The sequence below is a fragment of the Salvelinus alpinus genome, chromosome 22 (genome assembly GCF_045679555.1).
Source record: "Salvelinus alpinus chromosome 22, SLU_Salpinus.1, whole genome shotgun sequence".
In the NCBI taxonomy this organism is placed as follows: domain Eukaryota; kingdom Metazoa; phylum Chordata; class Actinopteri; order Salmoniformes; family Salmonidae; genus Salvelinus; species Salvelinus alpinus.
This window is the reverse complement of record NC_092107.1, coordinates 31,128,222-31,140,683: the sequence shown is the minus strand read 5'-3', so window position 1 is coordinate 31,140,683 and position 12,462 is coordinate 31,128,222.

The window sequence follows — 12,462 nt, the reverse complement described above, 5'->3', positions numbered from 1 at the left end:
AGTGCTGAAACGTGTAGCAAATCGTCTGTCCTCGGTTGTAACACTCACTACCGAGTTTCAAACTGCCTCTAGAAGCAAAGTCATCACAAAAACTGTTAAGTCAGGAGCTTCATGGGTTTCCATAGCCGAGCAGCCGCACACAAGTCCCCGCAGCAATTTCCCAAGTGGAAAGTCTTCCCAGAAAAGTGAACGCTGTTAAAGCAGCAAAGGGGGACCAACTCAATATTAATACTCATGATTTTTATAATGAGATGTTCAATGAGCAGGTGTCCACATACCATTGGTCATGTAGTGTATTTTGCAGATGTTATCGCAGGTGCAGCGAAACGCTTATGTTTTTAGCTCTAACAGTGCAGCGTACCTAACAATACAAAACAATATACACAAATACCCAAAATGTCAATTAAGAAATATCTGAACAAGCAATCTCAGAGTCTGGAATATAACAAAATATATGTATACGATGGTGTTTATAGACAGTAGGCTGTAAATAGGAAAGGTGTGTACAGCAGTAGTTATTTACAGTTTATTTATTTATTTGTAATTTTTATGAAATCTCTTGAGATATACCTCGTTTTCAAGTGTCCGAATGTTTTTTTTTTTTACCTGCAATACTTAGTAACAATAATAATATGGCAACTGCTGTTGAATAATAATAATAACAATTTAATATTAAAATAAATGAACATTAGTAGCATAAAAAGTTTTATATAACTACTAATAGGCCTACAAAATAGTACAATTACTGCTACAACTACTAATACAACTACTAAAACTAAGTACCTATAATATACACTGAGTGTACAAAACGTTAATAAAACCTTCTCTTTCCATGACATAGACTGACCAGGTAAATCCAGGTGAAAGCTATGATCCCTTATTGATGTCACCTGTTAAATCCACTTCAATCAGTGTAGATGAAGGGGAGGAGACGGGTTAAATAAGGATTTTTAAGCATTGAGATAATTGAGACATGGATTGTGTATGTGTGACATTCAGAGGGTGAATGGGCAAGACAGAACATGTAAGTGCCTTTGAATGGATTATGGTAGTAGGTGCCAGGCGCACCGGTTTGTGTCAAGAACTGCAACACTTGGGGTTTTCACGCTCAACAGTTTCCCGTGTGTATCAAGACTGGTCCCCCACCCAAAGGACATCCAGCCAACTTGACATAATTGTGGGAAGCATTGGAGTAAACATGGGGCAGCATCCCTGTGGAACGCTTTTGACATCTTCTAGAGTCCATGCACCGACGAGACATACAATACATACATATTTACAAATATCTTCACATGGGGATGTTTCTATTAGTTAAAACAGTTTTATCTCAACATCACTGTGTGATTGTAATGGTCTGATTTCTATAGGTAAATTATTCCAGTCAGTTGTGCCTGTATCTTAAAGATCTTACTCCAACTTCATGACGTACCCTTGGAATTTGTCATTTCTGCTGCTGTTGAAAGGAGTAGTGTGAGTCTTGTAAAGTTAAGTATTCCTTAATACACTATATACAGGGACATTTCAGTTGATACATTTACAAATGAATTGGTACCAATGCAGTTGTCTTCTGTTTGGGAGTGACAGACAATTTAGTGATTCATACATTGTGCAATGATGTGTCTTATAATGGTATCCAAAGTATATGCACTACCGTTCAAAAGTTTGGGGTCACTTAGAAATGTCCTAGTTTTTGAAAGAAAAGCACATTTTTGGTCCATTAAAATAACATCAAATTGATCAGAAATACACTGTTGTCACGTTCTGACCATTGTTCTTTTGTGTTTTCGTTGTATTAGTGTTGGTCAGGACGTGAGCTGAGTGGGCATTCTATGTTGTCTGTTTCTATGTGGGTTTCTTGTTTGGCCTGATATGGTTCTCAATCAGAGACGGGTGTTTTGCGTTGTCTGATTGGGAACCATATTGAGGTAGCCTGTTTTGTGTTGGGGTTTGTGGGTGGTTGTCTTCTGTCTTTGTGTTCTATGCACCAGATAGGACTGTTTCGGTTTTGCCACATTTGTTATTTTGTATTTTGTAGTGTTCACGGTTTTGTCATTATTAAACATGATGAACAATAACTACGCTGCGTCATGGTCCGATCCCTGCTACACCTCCTCTGGAAATCTGCCGTTACAACTGTAGACATTGTTAATGTTGTAAATGACTCTTGTAGCTGGAAACGGCAGATTTGTTATGGAATATCTACATAGGTGTACAGAGGCCCATTATCAGCAACCGTCACTCTTGTGTTCCAATGGCATGTTGTGATAGCTAATTCAAGTTTATCATTTTAAAAAGCTAATTGATCATTAGAAAACCCCTTTGCAATTATGTTAGCACAGTTGAAAACTGTTCTGATTAAAGAAGCAATAAAACTGGTCTTCTTTCGACTAGTTGAGTATCTGGAGCATTAGTATTTGTGGGTTCGATTACAGGCTCAAAAGGGCCAGAAACAAAGACCTTTCTTCTGAAACTCGTCAGTCTATTCTTGTTCTGAGAAATTAAGGCTATTCCATGTGAGAAATTGCCAAGAAACTGAAGATCTCGTACAACACTGTGTACTACTCCCTTCACAGAACAGCGCAAACTGTCTCTAACCAGAATAGAAAGAGGAGTGGGAGGCCCCGGTGCACAACTGAGCAAGATGACAAGTACATTAGTGTCTAGTTTGAGAAACAGACGACTCACAAGTCCTCAACTGGCAGCTTCATTAAATAGTACCCGCAAAACACCAGTCTCAACGTCAACAGTGAAGAGGCGACTCCGGGATGCTGGCCTTCTAGGTAGAGTTGCAAAGAAAAAGCCATATCTCAGACTGGCCAATAAAAAGAAAAGATTAAGATGGGCAAAAGAACACAGACACTGGACAGAGGAAGATTGGAAAAAAGTGTCATGGACAGACTAATCTAAGTTTGAGGTGTTCGGATCACAAAGAACAACATTCGTGAGACTCAGAAAAAAATGAAAAGATGCTGGAGGAGTGCTTGACGCTATCTGTCAAGCATGTTGGAGGCAATGTGGTGGTCTGGGGGTGCTTTGGTGGTGGTAAAGTGGGAGATTTGCACAGGGTAAAGGGATCTTGAAGGAAGGCTATCACTCCATTTTGCAACGCCATGTCATACTCTGTGGACGGTGCTTAATTGGAGACAATTTCCTCCTACAACAGGACAATGACCCAAAGCACAGCTCCAAGTTATGCAAGAACTATTTAGGGATGAAGCAGTCAGCTGGTATTCTGTCTATAATGGAGTGGCCAGCACAGTCACCGGATCTCAACCCTGTTGAGCTGTTGTGGGAGCAGCTTGACCGTATGGAATGTAGGAAGTGCCCATCAAGACAATCCAACTTGTGGGAGGTGCTTCAGGAAGAATGGGGTGAAATCTCTTCAGATTACTTCAACAAATTTACAACTGGAATGCCAAAGGTCTGCAAGGCTGTAATTGCTGCAAATTGAGGATTCTTTGACGAAAGCAAAGTTTGAAGGACACAATTATTATTTCAATTAAAAATCATTATTTTCAACCATGTCAACATCTTAACTACAGTGAGGGAAAAAAGTATTTGATCCCCTGCTGATTTTGTACGTTTGCCCACTGACAAAGAAATTATCAGTCTATAATTTTAATGGTAGGTTTATTTGAACAGTGAGAGACAGAATAACAACAAAAATATCCAGAAAAATGCATGTCAAAAATGTTATAAATTGATTTGCATTTTAATGAGGGAAATAAGTATTTGACCCCTTCTCAATCAAAAAGATTTCTGGCTCCCAGGTGTCTTTCATACAGGTAACGAACGGAGATTAGGAGCACACTCTTAAAGGGAGTGCTCCTAATCTCAGTTTCTTACCTGTATAAAAGATACCTGTCCACAGAAGCAATCAATCAATCAGATTCCAAACTCTCCACCATGGCCAAGACCAAAGAGCTCTCCAAGGATGTCAGGGACAAGATTGTAGACCTACACAAGGCTGGAATGGGCTACAAGACCATCGCCAAGCAGCTTGGTGAGAAGGTGACAACATTTTCTGTGATTATTCGCAAATGGAAGAAACACAAAAGAACTGTCAATCTCCCTCAGCCTGGGGCTCCATGCAAGATCTCACCTCGTGGAGTTGCAATGATCATGAGAACGGTGAGGAATCAGCCCAGAACTACACAGGAGGATCTTGTCAATGATCTCAAGGCAGCTGGGACCATAGTCATCAAGAAAACAATTGGTAACACACTATGCCGTGAAGGACTGAAATCCTGCAGCGCCCGCAAGGTCCCCCTGCTCAAGAAAGCACATATACATGCCCGTCTGAAGTTTGCCAATGAACATCTGAATGATTCAGAGGACAACTGGGTGAACGTGTTGTGGTCAGATGAGACCAAAATGGAGTTCTTTGGCATCAACCCAACTTGCCGTGTTTGGAGGAGGAGGAATGCTGCCTATGACCCCAAGAAACCATCCCCACCGTCAAACATGGAGGTGGAAACATTATGCTTTGGGGGTGTTTTTCTGCTAAAGGGACAGGACAACTTCACCGCATCAAAGGGACGATGGACGGGCCCATGTACCGTCAAATCTTGGGTGAAAACCTCCTTCCCTCAGCCAGGGTATTGAAAACGGGTCGTGGATGGGTATTCCAGCATGACAATGACCCAAAACACACGGCCAAGGCAACAAAGGAGTGGCTCAAGAAGAAGCACATTAAGGTCCTGGAGTGGCCTAGCCAGTCTCCAGACCTTAATCCCATAGAAAATCTGTGGAGGGAGCTGAAGGTTCGAGTTGCCAAACGTCAGCCTCGAAACCTTAATGACTTGAAGAAGATCTGCAAAGAGGAGTGGGACAAAATCCCTCCTGAGATGTGTGCAAACCTGGTGGCCAACTACAAGAAACGTCTGACCTCTGTGATTGCCAACAAGGGTTTTGCCACCAAGTACTAAGTCATGTTTTGCAGAGGGGTCAAATACTTATTTCCCTCATTAAAATGCAAATCAATTCATAACATTTTTGACATGCGTTTTTCTGGATTTTTTTGTTGATATTCTGTCTCTCACTGTTCAAATAAACCTACCATTAAAATTATAGACTGATCATTTCTTTGTCAGTGGGCAAACGTACAAAATCAGCAGGGGATCAAATACTTTTTTCCCTCACTGTATATTTCCTATTCATTTAGCAACTTATTTTATGTATGTTTTCATGGAAAACCATGACATTTCTAAGTGGCCCCAAACTTTTGAACGGTAGTGTATGTCTCATATCTGAGCCATTGAATTGCGACTTCACTTTGTCCCTGTACTGTCGTTTTGTCTCTTTGATTGTCTTAGAGAAGGCATAACTTGTCTGTTTATACACGTCCATGTTCTCTGAACTGCTGCAACTCCTATTCTTTGTAAGTGCGTAACTGACATGAACATTGAAGTTGAAATGCAGGGGAGTTCTTATTTATAATGCTTGACATAGAAGGCTTGTGAAGTCTATGATTTAGAGGTTAGTGAAAGTTAGAACTTATTGAGAAAGGACAAAGATCACTAAAGTGAAATGTTATGCATGTCACTGTTTTGCAATGCAATATCATTTTGACCTCATTCTTGAACTGAATGGTTGGAAAGTAAGTCTGACTGTGTGGTTCTATGTCAATATTTCAGCTGGACTACTACCAACCAAAACAATATGGCCGCCTTGAAAAGGTCCTTGTTTTAGTGGCCAGTGAGAAAAAGCACACCCGTGGCATCCTATATCGCACACACACACACACACACACACACACACACACACACACACACACACACACACACACACACAATAATGTTGACCTCCCTCATGGAAAGCTGTTATGTAACCAGCTAGGATATTTTACACATAAAACAAACCAAACACAAAGTGGGCTTTGAAAATGAGGCTATGCTGGTAGTATGCATCTTATAGATGATGTGTGTAGGAGGATTTGGAACATTGGTAACCACAACGTTGGTATAACATGCTACTTATAATTGATTTAGCCCTACAATTCCCAAACTCAGTCATCGGAACCTCAAGGGGTGCACGTTTTGGTTTTTGCCCTAAACCTACACAGCTGATTCAAATAATCGAAGCTTGATGATTATTTGAATCAACGGTGTAGTGCTAGGGCAAAAACCAAAACGTGCACCGTTTGGGAAACCCTAAATGACCTGAATACTTTGGATGAGAGAGTTATACAGAGATTGTGTGTGTACATCCACTTGCATGTTACGTCTACTCCTGCACCTCCTCTCTGGCGCTCATTGTCACCAGTTTACTTATTATTACACACACCTGCCACCATCGTTACGCACACCTGCGCCTCATGAGACTCACCTGGACCCCATCACTTCTATGATTACCTTCCCTATATCTGTCGCTCCCTTTGGTTTTTTCACCAGACAGTATTGCTTATGTGTTTCATGTCTATATGCTACTCGTGTTTGTTGTTGTTCCGTTTATTATTAAAGTCACCACCTGCACTTTTTCCCCCGACTCCCAGCGTATACATTACATTACATTGCGTGCGTGTGAATGTAAGTGAACTGCATCTGGGAGGTGACTTGAGCCATCCTGGCTTTATGGACAAAATGCAGTTTACTCATTTGAGCTGGAGAATAACATGCTTACCTTTTGAAATCTGTATCTGAAATAATTAACTAATTAAAGTTGTGAAATAACTTTCATTGAACACATAGGCTACTGTACTCTCCAAGGACAAACTTACTACGCCATCATTTTATGTAGGCCTAATTCCCCAAAAGGTCACAGAAGGTGTAGATTGTGAGTTATCCGTTGCCCTACCCTAGAGATCTGAATACATTGTCCTGGGCAGTGGTATTCAAAGTCACCGTCTGCAGTGGGGTTGAGAAAGCTCATTTGAAAAAATACATATTTTCTAACTAAATTGTTTTCTTTTCATTTTGAAAATGTAATGAATTGAAGGTTATTTGTTGATGTAAAAATAGAAATGTAACGATTTTAAAGTTGTGTCAGTAGATTTGGGGTGGGGTGTGGTGTGGTCTCGAATTTTTTGTGAAAAAAATGGGGTCCCTAGAAATTCTGGTGGAAAACATGGGGTCCCCGCTGAAAAAGTTTGAATACCACTGCCATAGGGGAATGTGCCCATGCAGAAAGACACATTGACCTCCCTCATGTAAAGTTATTATGTAACCAACTAAGATCTTTTGCACATAAAACAAACCAATCCCAAAGTGGGCTTTAAAATAAGGCTATGCTGGTAGTATGCATCTTACGGATGATGTGTGTAGGAGGATTTGGGGACATTGGTGACCACAATGTTGGTATAGCAAGCTAAAGTTGATTTCGCCTCTATACATTTGTTTTCATAATGGTGGGGGTACATGACCTGAATACTTTGGATGAGAGAGGTATACAGAGATTGTGTGTGCAAGTGAACTGCATCTGGGAGGTGACTTGCACCATTCTGGCGTTAAGGACAAAATGCAGTTTACTCATTTGAGCTAGAGAATAAAATGCGTACGCCACTTGGTTTTATAATTAAAGCTGCAATTTAACAAGGCCAGATCATGTGCCACATGGTGCTCTACACTAATCATGTTACTGACTGACTGCTTCCTGTACAGACGACAGAGAGAGAGAGAGAGTGAGCCATGAGTGGTCACTGACCCCAACTGTATTACCCTTTCTCGTGCAAGTCCGCAGAAGACAATCTGAACCATTGTCCATTTACAACCTATAGCCAGGTTCAATTAGCATAGCTGTAGTTGCTAGTATTGTTTGGCCCTTAATTCTACAATGCATTCAAGCGTCAGCCATTAGATCAGCTAGTGGATACCATAAATCACATGTTTAGTGCAACAATTCCTTGTCCTCTTGAAGTTGCTGGTTCTCCAGAAGTTGTATGTCTATGGTGGTCTCCAGAAGACCCTGAATGACTGGTTGTACCCGGCTGGCCCGGTAGAGGAGTTATGAGCAAAATCCGCTGGATGTTTCTTACTGCAGACGTAGTTTGATCACTCTTTTATTGGTGAGAATTTTCCTGCACAACTGGAAATGCAAACTTGTAGTGTATTCAAGGTTTAAAAAGGCATTAAAAGTTTGTAATTTCCACTTTAAAATGTTTGACTGGATTTGCCCTAACAAAAAATGCATCAACCCCTAAAAAATGTACATTAATTATAATCCACATAATAATTCACATTTCCTGTTGCTGCATGATTATTTTCCCGCTGTAGCAAACTGGCTCAAATTAAGATCCTACATCTGTAGATGCTCAAATAGCACTGAGTCCTTATGGAATTACTCTGCAGTGATTTTGACCGTGTGGATGTCCATTACCACTTTTTATGTAATAATCCTTTCCCTGTAGGCTTAGCAAGATAGGGAGGTGTATCCTGACTTCCGTATGCTGTGTGTGTGTGAGCAGCACACATCCTCTGGACTTGTAATACAGTTACAAAAACTGGCATAGAGCCAGAGGGAGAGCTTGAGAACTTGTTCCCCTCATCAGAATAAGATTAAAGCTTTGTAATCTTTCTGCCAGGAGTCACTGTGATATCTCATGATCTTCCCCAGTATTTAGGAAACACACAGTAGCCAGTGTTTGGATGTGGGTACAGTGTAGTAGTTCTCCTAGGGCTCTTGTACTAAAAAGGAATCTAAGATTCTCAATTGAAATGACTTTGAAACTGACCCATGTAATACACAGGTTCATGTGTCAGGGACTATTACTTTGAGCCAATGTACAATATGAGTTCATTAGGCTGCACCAGTTATCTAGTTATTTTAGAATAGCATATGCAAAACAAATCAAATTGTATTTGTCACATGCGCCGAATACAACAGGTGTAGACATAACCGTGAAATGCTTGCTTACGAGCCCTTTCCCAACAATGCTGTTTTAAAAAATAAGAAAAGGTATAGTAATAACACAAGGAATAAAAATACACAAGAATGAAGCTATATAGAGGGAGTACCAGTACCATATCAATGTGCAGGGGTACGAGGTATTTTAGGTAGATACAGTATGGACAATAATAGTAAAAAAGGAACAGAGCAGCATGTGAAAGTATGTGTGTGTGTGTCTGTGTTTTTGTGTGTGGCGTCAATATGTGTGTGTGTTATGTAGAGTGTGTGTGCAGATGTAGTATATGTGTGTGTGGGTTTGTGTGAAAGTGTCAGTGTAGTGAGTGTGTTGTTAGAACCTGTTGGTCCGAGACCCGATGTTCCATTATTGCTTTCTGGATGGTAGCAGGAAGAACAGCCTATGGTTTGGGTGGCTGAAGTCTTTTGCCATTTTTGGGCCTTCCTCTGACAGCGCCTGATATAGAGGTCCTGGATCACGGTGATGTACTGGACTGTCCACACTACCCTCCATAGCGTTTTGTGGTCGAGGGCGGTGCAGTTGCCATACCAAGTGGTTATGCAGCCAGTTAAGATGCTTTCAATGGTGCAGCTGTATAACATTTTGAGGACCTGAGGGGCCCATGCCAAATATGTTCAGCCTCCTGAAGGGGAAGAGGCGCTGTAGTGCCCTCTTCACAACTGTGTGGGTGTGTGTGGATCGAGTCCTTAGTGGACTCCAAGTAACTCAAAGCTCTCGACCTGCTCCACAACAGCCTCGTTGATGTGGATGGGGGGCGTGAACGTCCCGTTTCCTGTAGTCCACGATCAGCTCCTTGGTCTTACTGACGTTGAGGGGGAGCTTGTTAAAAGGAGGCCATTCACAGTTAAATACCGTTACAATACTAGATGGAGTAATTATATGCTTAACTCCTCACTCAATGATAAAATAGATGTATCTGGATGTAAAATAGAAATCTACAGTATTGTCACCAACAGTCAGTTTAATAGCCTTTGTGACAAAGTCATGTCATGTGTTTGTATTGATCTAGTGTCAGACACAACTTGGCAAGGACAAGCGGTTTGTTTCAGAAGTGAAAATGATCAAAACAGACGTATCATGAGAAACCAGAGCTCTTCTCTGAACCAGGGTCAATGGTCTATTCTAGAACATATGTTACTCATTAATATCTGTTTAAATAGGATTGTCCTCCCTCTTCCCCATCCCTATGCCTCACCTCACTGTCTCTGTTCTCTGTCATTTGTCTCTGTTCTCTGTCTCTGTTCTCTGTCTCTGTCTCTCTCTGTGCTATGTCCTCTGTCTCTGTCTCTCTCTGTGCTATGTCCTCTGTCTTTGTCCTCTGTCTCTGTCTCTCTCTGTGCTATGTCCTCTGTCTTTGTCCTCTGTCTCTGTCTCTCTCTGTGCTATGTCCTCTGTCTTTGTCCTCTGTCTCTGTCTCTCTCTGTGCTATGTCCTCTGTCTTTGCCTCTCTGTCTCTGTCTCTCTCTGTGCTATGTCCTCTGTCTTTGTCCTCTGTCTCTGTCTCTCTCTGTGCTATGTCCTCTGTCTTTGTCCTCTGTCTCTGTCTCTCTCTGTGCTATGTCCTCTGTCTTTGTCCTCTGTCTCTGTCTCTCTCTGTGCTATGTCCTCTGTCTTTTTCCTCTGTCTCTGTCTCTCTCTGTGCTATGTCCTCTGTCTATGCCTCTCTGTCCTCTGTCTCTCTCTCTGTCTCTCTCTCGCTCCCTTTTTCTTCTGTCACCTGCTGGTGTTTATATTTCATATAGGTAATAATAACAGAATAACAAGGTATAAACATTGCCATTAGAGGATTATATGAGTGTCAATATAGATGATTATTGTTTGTCAATCTGGACTGGCAGTAGCCTGGGACTTGAGATGGTAATGTAATTTTGAGTCTAGTGAACAATAACACAAATCACCATCAGACATATAATACAGTGTCTTCAACTGAAATAAAACTACAACTGAAATGCTCTAAAACTGGAGAACAACATAAGTTTACTAGAAGTTAGTTTCAGTTCACTATGGATGACGTTTCTCCAGCTGACGGAAGAGAAGGGAACATGTTGGTTCCTTTTCCTCGCTATATTTGGGAGAGGTGAGTTGTGTGTCGACCATACTAGGGTGCTCTGCCATGTTAGGGTACTTTCTTACAAAACTAATTGATTTGGGGAATACCTGGGAAGGCCCATGTGTATAAAGTAGCTGAGTTGTGTTTGTGTCACGTCATATAAGGAGACTGTCACGGCATGGAGGGATATCCTTACAGCCAGTGGCGGGATCCTCATATCTTATGAGTGTGACTTTGTTCATGTTCAGTGCCTTCGGGAAGTTTTTAGACCCCTTATTCTAAAATGGATTAAATAATATTTTTTCCTCCGCAATCTACACACAATACCCCATAACGACAAATCAAAAATGTTTTTTTGTTGTGTGTGCACATTTATTAAAAATAAAAACAGAAATACCTTACTTACACAAGTATATAGACCCTTTGCTATGAGACTCGAAATTGAGCTCATGTGCATCCTGTTTCAATTGATCATCCTCGAGATGTTTCTACAACTTGTTTGGAATCCACCTGTGGTAAATTCAATTGATTGGACATGATTTGGAAAGGCACACACCTGTCTATATAAGGTCCCACAGTTGACAGTGCATATCAGAGCAGAAACCAAGCCATGAGGTCAAAGGAACTGTCTGTAGAGCTCCGAGACAGGATTGTGTCGAGATCTGGGGAAGGGTACCAAAAAATGTCTTCAGCATTGAAGGTCCCCAAGAACACAGTGGCCTTCATCATTCTTAAATGGAAGATGTTTGGAACCACCAAGACTCTTCCTAGAGCTGGCCACCCGGCCAAACTGAGCAATCGGGGGAGAAGGGCCTTGGTCAGAGAGGTGACCAAGAACCTTATGGTCACTCTGACAGAGCTCCAGAGTTCCTCTGTGGAGATGGGAGAATCTTCCAGAAGGACAACCATCTCTGCAGCACACCACCAATCAGGCCTTTATGGTAGAGTTGCCAGACGGAAGCCACTCCTCAGTAAAAGGCACATGACAGCCCACTTGGGGTTAGCCAAAAGGCACCTAAAGACTCTCAGACCATGAGAAACAAGATTCTCTGGTCTGATGAAACCAAGATTGAATTGTTTGGCCTGAATGCCAAGCGTCACGTCTGGAGGAAACCTGGCACCATCCCTACGGTGAATCATGGTGATGGCAGCATCACGCTGTGGGGATGTTTTTCAGCGGCAGGGACTGGGAGACTAGTCAGGATCGAGGCAAAGATGAACGGAGCAATGTACAGAGAGATACTTGATGAATACCTGCTCCAGAGTGCTCATTACCTCAGACTGGGGCGAAGGTTCACCTTCCAACAGGACAATGACCCTAAGCACACAGCCAAGACAACTCAGGAGTGGCTTCGGGATAGGTCACTGAATGTCCTTGAGAGGCCCAGCCAGAGCCCGGACTTGAACCCGATCGAACATCTCTGGAGAGACCTGAAAATAGCTGTGCAGCAACACTTCCCATCCAACCTGACAGAGCTTGAGAGGATCTGCAGAGAAGGTATGGGAGAAACTCCCCAAATACAGGTGTGCCAAGCTTGTAGCGTCATACCCA